Source organism: Trichosurus vulpecula, chromosome 2 (genome assembly GCF_011100635.1).
Source record: "Trichosurus vulpecula isolate mTriVul1 chromosome 2, mTriVul1.pri, whole genome shotgun sequence".
Classification (NCBI taxonomy): domain Eukaryota; kingdom Metazoa; phylum Chordata; class Mammalia; order Diprotodontia; family Phalangeridae; genus Trichosurus; species Trichosurus vulpecula.
This window is the reverse complement of record NC_050574.1, coordinates 213,726,987-213,746,428: the sequence shown is the minus strand read 5'-3', so window position 1 is coordinate 213,746,428 and position 19,442 is coordinate 213,726,987. Positions and strand designations below refer to the sequence as shown.

General features: G+C 39.3%; 1 pseudogene; it reads left to right on the top strand.

Moving 5' to 3' along the window:
• Window positions 1–1,556: 1,556 nt before the first annotated feature.
• Window positions 1,557–1,992, top strand: LOC118839529 (annotated as a pseudogene).
• The last annotated feature ends 17,450 nt before the right edge of the window (window positions 1,993–19,442 follow it).

Below are 19,442 nucleotides of genomic sequence, written 5' to 3'. Positions count from 1 at the left end.
GACCTCATCAAGTACACCCAGAAGGAAATCTGTGCTAGAGACAACATCACTGTGAGGGCAATGATTTTTCAAGATAACGAAAAAGGGGGAAGATTCCAGAATAATGGAAAAAATAGTGAATGGCATTTTGGGGGGGGGGAAGGCAACCAGAAAGACATCTGCAACTATTAACCCACAAGCCTACTTTCTTCTCATGTCTAAAAAATCTTTATAAGAATTACCTACATACATGTTAAAGATATTCTTAATGAAAATTTAAGGGAAAATAAACTTTCACAGATAATCTTCTTTGGCTGATCAAATTTTCACTGTCATACAACTGACTGAAAGGTGTAAAGAATATAAGATCTCATTATGATTTTTCTTTGTTAGGTGTAAAAAAGCATTTGACTTACGTAGTTGGTGGCCACTGGTAGAGTTTCCAATCTTGGGAATAGAGGTGGTATAAGTGACTGACCTAACACAGGCAAGGAGTATAAAAGAAGATATACTAAAATTGAAAGTATGTAGTTGTCAAACCCAGGGCAAAGATATATACCTTGTTATTTCTGGTTTCTAGTTCAACTATGTTCAGTTGAGTTCCAAGGCCTTCTGTTGCCTCCCTTTTTCTCCATAGAAATTACCTCCTGGGGAGGCAAATGCAACCTAGCACAGAGTGAAGACTCTGCCCGGTCTGAGAAGGGAGAAAACTGCCTGGGGGTGGGGGTGCGGGGGAGCTCTTCACATGATGAGGGAAATGCCAGGGATCACTTCACCTGTTTATCCATGAAACAAAGGACCTTTCTGCTCTAGCTGCCTAGGGAACAAAGGCTATTGGTTGGTAGCATCCCTTAATTCTCACATAGTTTATAAGTCTATCTCCCCCACAGTCTAGGGATCTCTCCCTTGAAATTCTGTTTCCTAGGGTTTGCTTCCTCACTTGTAATATGTATAGTCTAGCATAGCATTGTAGAGTAAAATGCCACCATAAGGGCTCTCCTCTAACAATGTATCTCCCTTGCAAATATTCATAACAAATAATATCCCTTGAAAGATGAAAATAAATGTTATAGAAATCACTCCTCAATCATCTTCATCGTCAATAAAAACTAAGGCACAAAACACAGACACACGCTGGCCAATATATTTACTACCATCACAGAGTATGCCCTGCTCAAAATCCAAATGGAACAAATACAACTTAATAATAACTAGCATTTATATCACCTTGTAAGTTTTATGAAACATTTAATATACAATATATCATTTAATCCTCATAACAACAACCCTGTGAGTTAGGTGCTATTACTATTTTTTATAAATGAAGAAACAGGCTAAAAGAGATTAAGTACCTTGTTTGGTATCACACAGCTAGTCAATTTCTGGGCTGAGATTTGAACTCAGGTTTTCCTGTCATTCTGTACAAAATTCTATCTGCCATACCACCCAGCTGTCTTAATGGTTACATCTTCCGGATGTTCCTGTTAACAGCTGATAGTGGTGCTACGTCTTTCCTTCTCTCTCACTCTCTTTCTGTCGGCACTTCCCGTGGAGGGGTCGCTCTCTTCACTGGCGCTATGCCTGCCCTCACACCCCTCGTGAAGCCTAAAATCATCAAGAAGAGGACCAAGAAGTTTATCTGGCACCAATCCGACAGATATGTCAAGATCAAGAGAAACTGGAGTAAACCAAGGGGCATTGACAACAGGGTGCGAAGACGATTCGAGGGCCAGATCTTGATGCCCAATATTGGTTATTGAAGCAATAAGAAGACAAAACACATGCTACCGAGCGGATTCACGAAGTTTTTGGTGTACAACGTCAAAGAGCTCGAGGTGCTCCTAATGCGCAACAAAGCTTCCTGTGCTGAGATCGCTCACAATGTATCCTCTAAGAATCAGAAAGTTATTGTTGAGAGAGCAGCTCTGCTCGCCATCAAGATCATCAATCCAAACGCTATATTGAGGAGTGAAGAAAATGAGTAAAGAGCTTTGCACATTTTTATTTGTGTTAAATAAACCCTCGAAATACTAAAAACAAAACAAAACAAAACAAAAACCAGCTGATAGTATACCGATAGCATCAAACCCCAGAATAGTTTCCTAAATGGTATCTATAACCACACAAAAGAGATTGGATTAATTATCTATATAGGAGAAAACAAATAGATGAAGAATGCCTATTGTTCAGACCATGACATGCAAGTAGATGAGCTGCCCATTCAGTTAGTCCATCAGTACACATACATCAAGTATTCATTACACATGGACAATGAGTTCATTCCAGAAGAGAACAGAAGAAACAGATCAAATGAGATACTGTAAGTTAATTGAAAAAAAAACAAAATTAAACAGTAGAAAGAGCTCTGAGCCTAGAGTGAGGAAGACCTGAGTTCAAATCTAGTCTCATACATGATTCACTGTAGGACTCCAGGCAGGTGACTCAACTAACTTCTGTCTGCCTCAGTTTCTTCAACTATAAAATAGGAATCAAACTAGTACCTAATTCTCAGGGTTGTTGTTAAGATAAAATGAGATGCTGGTAAAGTGCTATAAAAATGCTACCTGTTATTATTAAGAAGGGCTGGATTACATTTACAAAAACTCCTGTTTTTAACATGAATATACTGCAATTGATATAGCATGAATACATTTTCACGACTGATTTCACATGGCTATGAAATGTGGAACCCATGTTCTCTAAAGAATTAAAATTGCAGGCAACCTAAAGGGCAATTGAGAGACATCAGGTGGGTCTAAGAAGGCTCCATAAAATGTTACCAGCAATGATTTGAGTGAAGGGCCAAGCATAAAAGATATCACCAAGACATGCATGATCAAAAACAGAGGTTGTCTCGCCTTGTGGTCAGAATGAGGCAGAATAGCTTAGGTCCCACGGGTGTCCACAAAGTGTGACAGGACCTAGACATGTCTCCAGCACACAGGGTAGTTCTACTAATGAACACTGATGAATGGACCAGATATGGAAAGGTTGTAATCTACACCAGTGGAGGGAGAACCAACATCCATCAAATCATGTATCCATTGAAATATCTTTTTAATAATGATAATAGTGATAGTCAATAGTCAATACACATTTATTAAACACCTACTATGTGTCAGATCAGGTGTGAAAGGCTGGGGATACAAATTTAAAAAAAATAAAGACAGCCCCTGACCTCAAGGAACTTACAATCTAATGGGGGAAGACAATAAACTGAGGAAAGCCGAAGAGAGGAAGATGGGAGAGAACAGGGACACCAGGGGATAGGTGAGGACATGATGTTCGTGGAATCAAAACCAAGCAGAGAAGCTGATGGGAAATGAAGTTAGTTGGAAAATTCTGAGACCCCTATAAAGGGAAGTTGTGAGAGGAATTTATTGATCTGCCATCTAGTCCTCTAATTAGATGAAAGAGGCAACTGAGGGAAGGAGGTGTTGAGATGCTGTGGCTGCTGCTGACTGACATTTATTTAGTGTTGTATGGTTTACTACATGTCTTAAATGCATTATCTTATCTGAGCTTCATAAAATTGTGAGAAGGGCTACAGGTATTATTCTGCTGACTTTAGTTTTTTTAAGTGTATTTTTATTCTGAATTTAAATACCAAATAAAATGAATCTGTGTATGTGTGTGTATACACATAAACACAGCAGAACAGAAAAACAGAATTGTACATGAAACCACAGATCTTTTCTTTTTACGTATATAAAAAATTGCAAATTATAGCTTTCAAAAGTATCCTATTTGTCTGTCCTTCTTTCTGATCCTCCTCCTGTTCTATTCTCTACATTTTAAAAAAATGCTTCAATGATCCTCTTTTCTCTTTCTTCCTTTCTCCTTTCCTCCCTCCCTCCATTCTTTCTTTCTTTCTTCCTCTTTCTTTGCATCTTTCCTCCCTACTTCTCTCCCTCTCTCCCTTCCTTTCTCCCTCTCTCCCTTCCTTTCTTCCTTCCTTCTTTCCTTTTCTTCCTTGCTTCCTTCCTTCCTCCCTTCCTTCCTTCCTCCCTCTCTCTCTCTCTTTCTTTCTTTCATTCTTCCTTCCTTCTTTCTTTTCTCTGAACTAGGGTGGTGGTAGTGGGAAGGAAGAGGAAGTGCCTGATTTGTGCAATATTCTGAAAGTAAACTTGACAGAACATAGTAAATGATCACATACAAGGAGTGAAAGAGAAAGAGAGGATTCAAAGACAACTGGTAGTATTGTACTGTTACTGACAGTGACAGAGAAGTCAGAGATTGAAGCAAGTTTTCAGAAAAAGATGAGGAATCAATCTTAGATGTGTTGAGTTTGAAGTGCTGGTGGGTTAATCAGACAAAGCTGATAGGGTCATAGATATGGAGCTAGAAGGGACCACAGAGTTACAGAATCACAGAATTTGAGAGTTCAAAGAGACATAGGCAGCCATCTAATCTAACACATACAAAAAGGAGTTTCCACTCTACCATACCTCATACCTAACAGATGATCATCTGGCTTCTGCTTAAAGGGAGAACGGGAATACGCTGTTGCTCAAGACAGCCTTTGGACACTTCTAATAGTTAGAATGTTTTTCCTGACATCAGCTTCCACTCACTGCTTTTGGTTATGCTCTCTGACACCAAATAGAACAAGTCTAGTCTTTATACCAGCCCTTCAGTTACTGGAACATGTCTATTACATCCTCCTCAGTCTTCTTTTCTCCAGGGACAACAAATGTAGTGGTTTCATCTAATACTCAAATGTTATGAACTCCAGGCCTTTCACCATCCTGGTCACCCTTCTCAGGACGCTTTCTAGTTTATCAATGTCCTTCTCAAAACATGGTGATCAGGACTAAACATAATAAGAGGTCTGACAGGAAGGGAATATGGTGAGATTATCAAAGCCCTGTTCCATGTTATGTTCCAAGCTACGATTCTCAATGTGGTCCAAGGTTGCACTAGCCTTTTTGGCTGTTCCGGCACATTGCTTACACACAATGAACTTTCAGTTCTCTCAAATAACCAGATCCTTCCAGATAGAATAGACCCCACTATATTTGTGGAGTTGATTTCTTTGCAACCAAGTTCAGGACTTCACATTTAGCTCTGTTGAATTTCAACTCTTAGACTTAACCCAATGCTCTAGTAACCTATGAAGAATCCTTTTAAATACTGGCTCTTTTATCCAGAGTGTTAGCTATTCTCCCCACTTTGTGTCATCTGCAAATTTGATGAGCACTCCATCTATGACTTTATCCTTGTCAAAAATAAAAATGTTAAGCCACACCTGGGCAAATTAAGATCTCTTGAGTCCTCTAGTGAAGACCTCCTGAAACTTTAACAACCACTCTTTGAGTCCAGTCATCCAACCAGTTCTGAATCTATCTGATTATATTACTCCCTAATTCATATTTCCCCATCTTCTTCATAAGCACATATAAGATACCCTATCAAAAACTTTGCTAAAATCTTGGTAAAGTATGGTCACAACATTTTCTTCATCTACTACTTGAGTAATCCTGACAAAAAGGAAAATAAGATTTAGTCTGATGTGACTTAATATTGATGAAGCCATGCTGGCTCCAGTCTTCTCACACCTTACTCCATAACATCTTCAATCCAGTGGCAGTGGCCTCTTAGCTGTTCCATGAACAATACGCTCCATTTTTCAGCTCCAGACATTTTCTCTGGCTGCCCCCATGCCTGGAATATTCTCCCTCCTCTGCTCCAACTACCAACCTCCTTCACTTCCTTTTAGGTCCCAACTAAAATCCCAGCTTCTATAGAAAGCCTTCCCCAATCTCTCTTAATTTCAATGCCTTCCCTCTGTTAACTGTCCTTATTTATCCTGCTTATCTTGCTTTGCATATATTTGCTTGCATGTTATCTCCCCTATTAGACTGTATGCTCCTTGAGGTCAGGGTCTATCTTTTGCCTCTTTTTGTATTTCTAGCACTTAGTATATAGGGACTAGTAGGTGTTTAATAAATTGCTCGATACATTTCTTGGTTCTTTGTAATCGTCATTTCCTTTTCTAGATATTTACCAGTCATGTTGTTAATGATCTTTTCAAGAGTTTCCCTAGGAACCAAAGTCAATTTCATTGGCCTACAGTTTCAAATTTTGTTCCCTTTTTTGAAAATTGGCTCTAACCCTCTCATTTTACAAGTGAGGAAACTGAGACCTAGAGATGTCTACGAGACAACTGAAAACAATAATTTTGTACTTGGGAGAGAGGTCAGGGCTGAAGATTAGATTTGGGAGTCATCAACATAGTGATGATAGCTAAAGTCCATGTGGGAGATGAGCTCACCAAGAGAGAAAATATAGAGAAAGACAAGAAGAGCTTCAAATTCCTTGATTAATGCCTATATTAAGGGGATGGGAAGAAGATCCAGGAGGAGGTAGTCTGTAGTGTCAAAAGATGAAAAGAACTCTAGGAGGACAAGGAAGCGATCATATGCTTCCCCACTAATGATGTTTGAACAGATCTTTATAAGACTTTTGTGGAAAAGGAGAACAAGGCTTTGTTCCTTTAAATGGAGGAGGTAGCAAGATGTCATGCTAGGAGATCTGGTCTGAAGATGGCCAAGCTGTATTCAAATCTCACCTGTGATGCTTACTGCCTATTGTAACAACAAGATTGCTAGCAGCTGCTGTGGGGGTGAAAGACCAACAATACCAGCACACAGGAAGGCTGCTAGCACACGTTCTTTGATCCGCTTTTCTAAGGAAAGCAACTTTAAGGGGTTAACAATCTCAGTTTAATCAAACATATGTATATCATTCACTTAGTTCAGGGGGGAAAGCCAACACCCTGAACTTCAGAGCAAATACAAACAGAAATTACAGAGACAATATAAACAGACTAAATCACAATACATAGTTACCAGAGAAGCACCAACATCTGGGTTTTTTCAAAGTGGGAGTAGGGGGGTGGGCTCCAGTGGCTACCCAGAGTCTCCATGTCAACATTCTTCCAGTGAGTGAGAGCCCCAAACAAAATGCTAACCTTTGAGTTTATATACCCTTCTTAGGGCCCAAAGGCTTCACCCTAATCAGCAAAAAGGTGTAGGCCTAGGGCTTTGCACCTAGCAAGACTTAATCAAAGCCACTTGATCACTTAAGCATTCTAAAAGAGAAAACAGTAAAAAAAAAAAAAAAAGTCCCACCCAGATTAACATTACATCTATATGACCTTGGGTAAGTCACTTAACTTCCCTGGGCCTCGGTTTCCTCACCTGTAAAACGAAGAGGTTCATTAGCTGGCCTTTGATATCCTTCCCAGCTCTAAATCTATGATCTTAAGATCTTAAGTCTCCCAAGGCTGCAAGAAGCAGAACTAGCTCCAGTAATATATTTGTATACAAATATAAAGAAACTTTATCAGATTATCATTTATCTTGTTTACTTTTGAAGGAGGGTGTTTGATTAACTCCCTGAGTGTTGAAAGTAGATGCTTTTGTTTTCACTATTGTGAAAAGAGTATTCAGTTACTTTGAAAAGTTTCCCCTGGGAAGCTTGCTTTTCTTGTTTTCCCTGTTACTGTAGTCATGGAATAAAATTTATTCTGGTGGTCTTACATTCTTCTCTGTGCTCCTGCTACAATAACCAATTAGTAGTATAAGCGCCTGACTTTTATTCTCAGCAAAATTCTGGAACATATTTATTGTTTGCAGTAGGCAGCCTTTACTACTCTGGAGGCCTCCCTATTCCTGCCACCTATATCTTTCCCCATTCTTGGAACCTTCTATATAGGGGATATTCCACACCTAGAATCTTACATATTGGGACCTTGCTGATCAATCCCTGGCACCTGTTTGCTTATAGAATTAGCTATGTAAAATCAATCAGACGGTCCTGAGGAAGAACCTGATCCTTGCTATAAAACTCTTAGCCCTTGTCTAAGGCAACTCTAGTGTGGATCACTTATATGTTGGAGTTGCCCTCATGGCAGGCTGGCTCACAGTCCTAACTTGAGAAGTCAGTGAAAAAGTTTTAGAGGTGCCAGCTCAGGGCCCCAGTGTGAAGGGCTGGTGGACTACTCTGCTAGAAGAGCTGAGACCTTAGTCATTTCCCACAATGACTAGAAGATATTACCAGAGAGCTGAAGCTGGGTATGCCAAGAGTAAGAGTAGCCTCTTTGAGGGGCCATTGATGGACCACCCCCCTTCTTCTTCATGCTTTTGATCAAAGACTATTTTATTTCTGCTGCTCTTATTATAACTTTCTTTTATTGCCCTGGACACTCCCCCTGCACTTCCTTCCCCACAGCTTGTTTGGACTTCAACTCCCAAGTTTCTCCTTAAGCCTCAAGTCATTTCAGTTGTGTCCATCTCTTCATGACCCCATTTGGAGTTTTCTTAAAAAAGATACTGGAGTGGTTTGCCACTTCTTTTCCAGTTCATTTTACAGATGAAGAACTGAGGCAAACAGGGTAAAGTGACTTGCCCAGGGTCATACAGCTAGTAAGTGTTTGAGGCCAGATTTGAGCTCAAGAAGATGACATCTTCCTAACAACAGATCCAGCATTCTGTCCACTGTGCCACCTAGCTGCCCCAAAATGGGGGATCCTCCCCCAGAGTTATGAGAAAATGAGACAATATTTGTAAAGCACTTGGCAAACCTTAAAGCGCTATGTAAATGTAAGATAAAAATTTGTTTACTAACCATAAGATAATGTGGTTGTTCACAGCAAGAACAGAGTTTGAATCCAATATGAGGAGAAAGAGAAGTCAAAGGTCAGATTTCAGAACTACATTAGCTAGCTGAAGCCTGAAGTGATGAGTAGGGTTAAGCCAGCAGAGCAGAAGAATAATTTGGAAGGAGAAAATCAATCACCCAGCGGGTGGACTACTATGGTTTGAGACGTTATGCCCAGGGAGGTGTTAGTCAAGCACAGTTTGGATCAAAATTCATTTTAGCAGTAGAAACAAGTATTCAATACAGCAGCTGCATTTTTTAAGGAGTTCTGAGGACACTTCCTGAGACAGAAACAGAACAGTGAAGTTTACAATGCCAGAGTTGTGAGTTAGCTTAAGTACACTGGTTTTCCTCTCTCACATGCTTCCTTGTTAGGTTTTTGTTTGTACCCACTCTCCCTCACAGATACTGAGTGCAGTGGAGAGGGAATATAACCAACATTTATGTGTGAAATAGGATGTATTTACTATTTCTGTATTTGCTTTAATATGTAAGTACCTGCAATGTTATTATTGTTATTTTGCCATGTCATTAAGTAAATAGTTTGGTTTAAGATCTAAAAGTTTTATGTAAATAGAATTACAGCAATGGGGGCTGGAGAGCTGAAGTGGTGAATGGGAAAGTGGTTTTCAGAGTTTGAATATAAATGCACGGGGCGTTCTTTTTCTGGGATCCTAGTCCTGGAGTATGATGGCAGATTAAAATAGGAAAACCAGCACATAGAGTGAATAGGGGTCCACCTAGTTCATGTGGGAGGTGTGCATCATCATCATCGTATTGTTTATTGATAATAATATCAAGTAATTTCATAGCAATAATTAATAATATTAGTAATAATAACAGCATTTATATAGCACCTTAAAGTTTCAAAGTGCTTTACGGTTACCTTATTATATCCTCACAACAACCCTGGGAGTTAGGCACTATTATTATCCCCATTTTACAGATGAAGGAACTGGGATAGACAGAAGTTAAGTGACTTGCCCCAGGTCACACAGTTAGTAAATGTCTAAGGTTAGATGTGAACTCAGTTTTTCTCATTCCAAGTCCAGTGTTCTATCTACTGTTTGTAAGTGGCCAGAAGAAAGATGATGTTTGAGAAGAGGCCATTAGATTTGCCAGTTAAGAGATAAATGTTAACTTTAAAGAGAAAAATTTCAGTAATGAGATCAAAAGCTAGATTGCTGAGATTAAGAGGAAAGGAAGCAGAGGCTTACACTATGGACAGCTTTCTCAAAAAGTTTTACCAAGAAGGGGGCAGAGAAATGTGGAATAATGTCTTGAGGGGATGGTATGATAAAGTGAAGGTTCCTCAAAGATGAGTAGATTTGGTTGTATTTGTTTGTAGTAGAGAAAGAGTGAGGGAAAGATGACAGCGGGAATGATGATAAGAATCATCTGTTTAAGGAGATGGAAGGGATGGAATCAAGAGCGCACACAGAGAGGCTGGTCTTGGCAAGAGAAGAGCCACTTCTTTACCCAGGACCAGAGTGAAGGAGAAAATGGTGGGGGCAAGATGTCTAAGTGAGGTGGAATGAGGACAAAGGGAGAAGAGGAAGCTTTTGTCAAATAGCCTCAAATTTTTTATTGTATTTTATTTTGGTGAAGTGTGATACTAGGTTCTCAGTTGAGAGCATGGGGCAAAGGGATGTCATGGGAGGGTTTAGGAGAGATGAAAAGGCTTCAGTTGATCAATAAACATTTATTAATCCCCTCCTATGTGCCATGCACTATACTGTGCTAGGAATATAAATAAGAAAAAGAAAGGCAGCTTCTACCCTCCTTACAATCTAGTGGGAGAAGACAACACACAAAAGGAAGCTGAAAAGCAGGCTGGTGGGGGCAGGGAAAAGCAAGGGAAGCATAAAAGGAAAAAAAGATCATCCTGGATTAGAATAAGGCCCAGAGTAGAAGGTGGAGAGACGCTCATTTTAGGAAGGGCCAGTGCTAGGGAAGGCCTTGCAGGCCAAAAGAGCTGAAAGGCTTGTCTGGGGCTGGCTTTGGGGCAGGTACTGGGGCAGGCACTTCTAGCTTTTACTTTCATTTTAGGTCTCCACATTTTAGGAAAGATAAAGACAAGTTTGAGCTGAGAAGAGGACAATAAGGTTGATGAGAGAACTGAAGAACAAAGCATGTGAAGTTGGATTGATGGAACTGAGGAAGTTTAGTCTGAAGAAGGGAAGTTAGTATTTGAAGGGCTGTCATGGGAAGGATAGATTAGCCTTGTTCTGTTTTAGGCCCTAAAAGTAGGAGCAATGAGAAGAAGCGATAGAAGCAGATGTATGTTTGATGTAGATGTAACCCTGGTTTCTAGCCAAGCACAACCCAGGGCATTGTGCATGATATTCTCCTAATTAGTTGAGAGAATGCTGCATGACTGCGTGAGGGGAGGAGTTGGTGGGAGGGCTTTAGAGAGGAGAAGAATTCTTCATGCAGTCTTTGAGAAGACAAGCATGGTGCCAGGTTCTCTTGGGGACTGACTTCAGACATTTGGATAGAGATAGACTTTGGAAGGCAGCAAGAAGGGGAAGCCAGATCTTCAAACATGTCTGTGAATTTCAAATTTCCTTACTAGATACATTGGGGAATTTCTCCTTGGGGGAGATCAGATACCTTTCTTGGTTTTAACTAAGATGCCTCACTCCAGGCGGGAACGTTGATTCTCTCTATGGATTTTCGAGTATATTTGAATCTATATAACCTCTCCAATTTCTACCTGTTATTTATTTAGATAGATGGATTTAGTTGCTGTTCTTTTTGTGATGGTTTCATGTGTAACTAGCTTTTGATGGGAAGGGAAGAATGCTATTGGTGTAACTAGTATTTGATGGGAAGGCAAAGGAAAGCTAAAGGTTACCTTCTCCCCTATCTTGAAGGGATAATGACTAGGGAAGCTAGTGGCATTTATTCTGAATCTGAAAATTATGTCCCTTGACTAACAATATTTAGTGGGGGGGGGTAGATAGATATCATTTAAATTCAGTTAACCTCTCAGACACTGGAGCAAAGAGTGCCCAACCTCATATTCCTTCTCCTGGTCTCCTCAAGGTAAGGGTGGGCAAGATTCCAAAGAGATCTCTCCATGTCTTCCTTTTACACACATTTAGACAACCCATCTGGATATACGTATCTGACATAGACAACATAGTGAAAACCTTTTTAATAATTAGAGCTACTCAAAAGTTTCCTCATTCATTGAGGTTTTTGAATAAAAGCTATAAAATCACTTGCTGTAGAAAGGATTCTTGTTTAGATATGGGTTGAACAAGATAGTCTCTGAGGTCCCTTCTAACTCTCACATTTTGTGAATATTTGACTTGATCTCTTAAGTCTGTTCCAGCCCTAAACTGTATGAAGCTAAATGTTTATTATTGAATTTTGAATATAGAATGCAGATGTGGTGAGGTGTAAGGAGCACTGTATTTGAAATTAGAGGATCTGTTCCAACTGCCAATTCTCCTACTATGCTAGTGATCTTGAGTGGATATATGAATTAGCTTCTCTGGGTCTCACTTTTCTCATCTGTAAAATAAAGAGGAAGGGTAGCTAGATGGTGTAGTAGATAGAATACTGGCCTTGGAGTCAAGAAGATTCATCTTTGTGAGTTCAAATCTGGCCTCAGACATTTACTATCTGTGTGACCCCTGGGCAAGTAACTTAGCTGTCTTTGCCTAAGTTTCCTCGCCTATAAAAAATGGCAGACCTCTTCAGTATCTTTGCCAAGAACCTCAAATAGGGTCACAAAGAGTCAGACACAACTGAAAAATGACACAATGACAAAATAAGGTCTGCTCTTTCTCTTCCAGCTCTGAATACAAGAGTCATAGGCTTCCAAAGTGGGTGATACCACCCTTGGGGGAAACTGGAATGATCCCAGTTGACAGTAGTAACCTCAAGTGCAATTAGGGGGCATTGAATAAAAGTAAGGAGGTGGTAGAAGCACAAGGAAAGAAGAGAAGAGAAGAAAAATTTGAAAAACTGTGCATGTTTCATCTGTTGTTTAACAGTTAACGTTCTAGTGATTACATTATTTTCCAAACAAATAAACAAAATGCAAGTTATAATTGATCAGTGGTCAAGTCCACCTACAGGTCTTAACAAGCAAGTGTTGGCAGGAGAGCATGTTGCACATTGTAGGGAAGTCTAGCATGCATCAGCAGGAATATGTTCATGTAATGACTTGTTTACAATATGATGCTATACAGTTACATGATCCAATACTGCATCATCAAAGTTTCAATGCAGAATCCCCCCCAATTTACAATGAATTATTAAATTTAAGATGTGTCATTTTTAAAAATTATATTTTTGGAAATGATGTACATTTTTAAAAAATCGTTAAAGGGTTAAAGAAAGTAGATTTCCGGGGAGCACTGAATAATTTTTTTAAAAGGGGGTGGTAGGCCAAATAAGTTTTGGACCTCTGGTCTATACTAAAGATAGATTTGCTTTAATTTGGAACTATGCCCAATGGGCAATCAAATTGTACATATCCTTTGATCCAGCGATACTACTACTAGGTCTGTATCCCAAAGAGTTCATAAAAAAGGGAAAAGGACCTACATGTACAAAAATATTTGTAGCAGCTCTTTTTGTAATGGCAAAGAATTGGAAATTGAGGGGATGCCCATCAATTGGGGAATAGCTGACCAGGTTGTGCTGTCTGAGTGTAATGGGATACTATTGTGCTATAAGAAATAATGAACAAGTAGATTTCAGAAAAACCTGGAAAGACTTAGATGAACTGTTGCTGAGTGAAGTAAGCAGAGCCAGGAGAACATTGTGCACAGTAACAGCAACACTGTGTGATAATCAAGTATAATAGACTTAGCTCTTCTCAGTAATACAATTCCAAAAGGTTCATAATGGAAAATGCTACCAACATTCAGAAAAAGAACTGATGGAGTCTGAATATAGATCAAAGCATATTATTTCCACTTTCTTTTTTTTTCTTTTGTTCTGTTTCTTCTTTCACATGATTAATATGGAAATATTTGATTTTTTTTGGAGGGGGCAAGGCAGGGCAATTGGGGTTAAGTGACTTGTCCAAGGTCACACAGCTAGGAAGTATGTTAAGTGTCTGAGGCCGGATTTGAACTCAGATCTCCCTGACTTCAAGGCCAGAGCTCTACTCACTGCGCCACCTAGCTGCCCCAGTATGGAAATGTTTTACATGATTGTACATGAATAATCTATATCAGATTACTTGCTGTCTTGGGGAGGGGGAAAGAGGAGGGAGAAAAGTCTAGAACTCATAATCTTATAAAAATGAATGTTGACAATTGTCTTTACATGTAATTGGGAAAAATAAAACAATATTTTAAAAAGATTTGCTTTACTGTAAATTTCAGGGTTTTTTTTTTAATAAATTTGAACTCACAAAAATAACAGCTACTGTCAAAACCACATTTAAAAAATATCTCTAAACTTGAGTGGTTCAAGACTTCACACTCATTACTTAAAAATTCAAGTAGTAAAAGTATAATTATTCTTCATAGATAAAATTAATATGGTTATATGTTCAAGTTATTTTGTTTGGGTTGCATTCAGGCAGCAGAGTTTTACAGCCTGTCCTCCTGCTCTGATTTTCAGCTCCCAACAGAAATCAACCAAATGGCAGATCCCTCGTGGGGTGGGGGTGGTAGAGAAGTCTTTCTTCGGAGCTGGGAATGCTATGGAAGTCCTATGCTAGAGAACTCCTGGGTAAGGAAACTCTATAAAGGGAGCTGACATCTCTACAACTTAAATAATGGACAGCTGCCTAGATAATATGTAGCCTCAGGTCACATAGACAGTATAGATCAAAAGCAGACCTAGAACCCAGCTCTTCCTGGCCTCATCATTAGCTCTTTAGACACTTCTCCACAGCTGCCTCTACTATCTTGGACACCTTAGCCATAAAACTGTCTTCACTCTATCCATTTAAAAACATCACACCACATTACAAGAGGAACTGAAACTGAGATTTTCTTTCATTTGGGATGTTTCCTCTTGAATTTTAATCTGAAACATATTCTTGACATCCTGTGACTATTAGGCCTCAGTGTTCTCCATTGACTTCGTGCATTTAACTCTAAGCATATTTAAGTCTTCTGACACATGAGAAATGGTGCTAATCCTTTCTTTATTTGCCTTCCTGAAGACATTTTCCCCTTACACTTTGATTTGTATTTCATTCTGTTCAAATAGGACTGATCAACATAGAGTTTCTCCCCCTCCCCCTTAAATCTAAGGGCACTCACATAAATTACTTTATTAGACAGAAAAAGAGGAGACATACCTACTAAGGAAAACAAGAATCCCAAGGTCCTTCTCATTCTTTCATTCCACAAACATCTATTTACTGTAAATGGCCAGCGTTACCTTAGTAGTTGGTTTGGGTGGGGTTACCTCCTTCCTTCCTCCCCAATCAAGTGAGAAAGTCCTTGTGATTTCTGTCTCAGAATAAGGAAATAAGAGTGGTAGGTATTGTAAAAAGAATACTGATTGTAGAGTCTAAGGACCTGGATTTAAATCCTTCCTCTGATTTTTATTTATTCCTCTGATTTTTGTTTCTTTACCTATGTGACTTTAGGTAAGTCACTTTCCATATGTCTCAGATTTCTTATACATTAAAAGGGGTTGGAATAGGTCATCTCTAATGACCCTTCAAATTCCATGATCCTGTGTCCTTGGCTCTTGGAGTGGTCTAGGTAATGCTTATTACCTATTTGACTTTAGGCAGGTCACTTTCCCAAGCTTCAGATTCTTTATCTGTTGAAAGAAGTTGGCATAGGCCATCTCTAATGTCCCTTTGAATTTTGTGATCTTGTGTCCTTAGCTCTTGGAGTGTGGTCTGGGTCAGGACTTAACTAATGAAGCCCTTGTTTGCTTGGAGATAAGGAATCTTTTATCTTTAGGTGTCCTCAGTACTTAGAGTAGGGGAAAATTCAAGTCATCTGATTTTACTACAGTTGGAATCAGATGCTTGGGATTTGAATGTACTTACTACCTTTGACTTTAGTCAAAGCACAGGAAAAAAAAAAGTAAAATGATTAATGGGATAGTGGTGAGAGGATCTCTAAGGTGGAGTCCACCTCTAGATCCTGTGTGCTGGAGTTCATGGAGACTTTTGGTAGGGCTGAGGGCTAAGGATAATAACGCATTTTACTGGGCTATAGATTTAGAGGCAGAAAAAAATAAATTGTAGTATAAGTGCCATAGGAAGTGACACATATGAAGAATTCAGAGAAGCATGAAAACCTTATCTGAACTGATTCAGAGTAAAATAAACAGAACCAAGAAAATCATATACATAAAGACTACAACAATATTCATGGAAAGAACTAAGGGAAAATGAAAGTTAATGCTGTATTAGTGATCAATAAATTTGGCCTGAGAATAAACTTGGTGAGAAAATTCACCTCCTTTTTTTCTTTGCAGTGGTTATGGACTATGAGTATGGAATATCGCATATAGTGTCAGGCACTGTTAATCTCTTGTTTGGTTTTGCTGAAATACTTTTTTTCCTCTTTTTTTAAAAAAAAGTTAATTGACACCACAGATAGTTCATTTAGTAAGAAAGAAGAAAAAAACATATTTGGAAATAAAAATTATCTGAGGCCAAAATACAGGAATAAAATATTTTTAAAAGATTTAGAAGTGGAAGAGATCTTACAGAAGACGTGTGGTGTCAGCTCCAACCAGAGTTCACTGTTAAATTTTCACTGTAAGCAAAGTCAGTCAATGCTACAAATCTGACTTTGACTTATTGTTTTGGAAAAGTCATGGAGCAAATGTTAATAATGCAGATTAAACTTAAAAGTGTGTCCTGGAGAATCTCTACATGTGACTTGGAACCTGGAGATGGTGGAGGAAACGCTTCTATAAATTTGCCCTGATCCATGCACGGATGTTGGAGAGATGCATAGGAGCTACTGGCCAGACTCCTGATACCCAGTAAAGCTACTGTTAGAGAGGGTTTCTTTACTCATCCGATTGTCATTTTGCTTGTTTTATTAGTTCTGCTCATGTTATGGATCAGTTACCTGTTCTGTTAGCTGCTCATCATTTCTGCTCGGACTGACACTGATTTGGGAACAGAGGCTCTTGTACTGCAAGGTCATTGTTCACAATTTGTCTCTGGTATTTATGCAGAAGCCCAATAGTTAACTCCTTGTGGAAGAACATTGTGACAAAAGTGGGGAGAAACTGGGTGCCTCGACCATTTGAACACCTACAGAGTGACTTTCAGGAATTGCCAAAGTCTCTGAGTTTGGTAGGCAGAGATTAGAGGCTTTTCCAGATTCTGTTGACTAGTCATATTGTCACCAAGGTTTCTAAGTGGACAACCTGGACACAACATTCCCATGTGAAGCCTGCCATGATTGACCTTGGCCTAGGAGAGAAAATAATCCCTATGGGCCCCTAGACCAAGTTAAGCTGAAAAAGAACCCGAAGACCAATCAGTGTTCTTTGGCTGCTTGTTAATTTGACTGTGATAATTAGAACCCAATCCCTCACTGGCTATCTACTATGTATTTGTTGTTTGTCTTTTATGCCCTGCTTTGCACCCTTGGGGTAGGGAGAACTGGAGAGCCTGGCAATTATGTGTGTCTGATTTACCATGCCAGCTGTGCTTTTAACTGGAGCAACTGCTGGATATGTCCTGGATTGTCTCTGGGGGAAAGGATGACACTGATGGGTGTGGGGGGTAAGCATCCAGGACTTGTGTGGTTATTATTCTGTTTTTAATATTTTATTTTTCCACCAGTTATATGTCAAAAACCATTTTTGACATTTAAGTTTTGAGTTCCAAATTCTATCTCCCCCTTCCCTGAGATGGTAAGCAATCTGATACAGGTTATACATGTTCAGTGGTTATTATTTTTCGATCAATTAGGCAAACTTAGATACATAGGCTGGAAGAATGAGTCCTCCTACTCATTCACTTTTAATTAGAAAAAGATCACCAACCTTTCAAATTCTTACCCTTTTATTGTCAGGCCACCAGTCCTGTGTTAGGAGTAAAACAGGAAACAAATTCCATAAAGGTGGAGGGGATGGAAACCTGGTCCCCATGGGAATGGTTAAGCTCTTGGCTCCCAAATTTCTCATGGCTAAAAGATCGGTTTTGAGGTTTTCTCTTGTGGACAGAGGAATGATATAGGTCCTATTGTGGTGCTGCTCCATGAGTATGGTTAGCACCGAAAAGGGGTGTGTGTGTGTGTGTGTGTGTGTGTGTGTGTGTGTGTCTATCTGACTGTCTGTCTGCAAAGTCTGAGTTACCCCATGTTTTAACTTTGGTTAACCTTTGAGTGAGTGGCAGTCAGGCTGCAGGAGAGGGTGGTCAGCATTAGCACTGATCCCATCTCTTTAGCACTGATCCTATTACCCTAGGAGGAGGAGGATGATGATGATGATGATGATGAGGATGATAATGTTGTTGTTTGTCCTTCCATTCTCAAAGAGGACCAAGACATCAGGAAGGTGATGCATGCCTTGCAGGTAAATCGGTTTTAAGTGACAGAGGCCTGTGCAAAGTCACCAGCCTCACTTTCTTCTCTGGAGCCATGTGGGTCCAGTGGCAAGATATAGATCAAGACCACTGGAGATGACCCAAGATTGTGTAATGTAACAATGATGCAATACCAGAGGAGCTAATGTGGCCCTATTCCCATCTCAATGAAACATGTACCAATTAGGACTGTCTTCCCGACCTGTGGAAATTGTTTACTCTTGTCTATAAGAAGTAGCACAAGGTTTGAATTGGCAGGCCCACCCAATTTATTGTCTTGGAGTGCTGAATAAAATCCTTTTAAATTTCAAATAAATAAAGTGTGTCCTGTGTTGTCTGGTTGTTGTACTTTTACTAGTATATTCTGGCTTAGATGTCACCTAGTTGCAAACCCCTGGTTTTACCAATAAGAAAAATGAGGAAATGGAGACCTGGAGGGCTACTGTGTTCGGCAAACAATAAGGATGGACTACAGCTAGGATTTGAACCCAGGTCATTTGTCTCAAAATTCAGTGTTGTTTCTGTGGTATAGTAATAAACTGCATAATAATAGTATAATAATAAACTACAGTTATTAAAAGAATATCTTTTAGAGATTTTTGTTTCTTGATATTTATTGACATATATATGCAAATAAAAATAATTTTTATTTAGAAGTTTATTGGTTTTGTTCAGTGTGCATTCTCTACAGCCTAGATAGAAATAGGATTTAGAGTTGCAAGGGACTCGAGATACCATGCAGTCCAACTCCCTCATTTTACATATGAAAAAATTGAGACAGAGAGGAGTCAAGGGCCTTGCCAGTGCTACAGTTAGTATCTAAGGAAGGATTTAAATGTGTCTTTCTGACTCCAAATCCAGTATCCTTAGATGTTATTTTGGAAGCAAAAGAATTCAATTCAACAAATGTTTATTTAGAAGCTACTAAGCAAGAGAAGAATTGCAGTATAGTGGGAAGAGATGTTGGACCTGGAATTCACCAAGACCTGAGATCAGATCTCTAGCCGTGCTAGCCAGGCTCATGGCCAAGTCATTTAGCCTATAGTGAGCCATAGTTTTCCCTGCTAACATGGGAGTGGTAATACCTACAATACATAACTCAAGAGGTGGCTGTGAGAATCTAAGGAATTAATATAGCTAAAATACTTTGTAAATCTTGAAGTTCCCAGTGGAATACATTCCAAGCATGGAGAACAGTTTATGCAAATGCATGGAGACAGGAGATGCTCCTAATTTAGTTCGGAGAGAAAATGCAAATATAAAATATCCAGAGAACCATTTTATCACACATTGCTCTCCTATT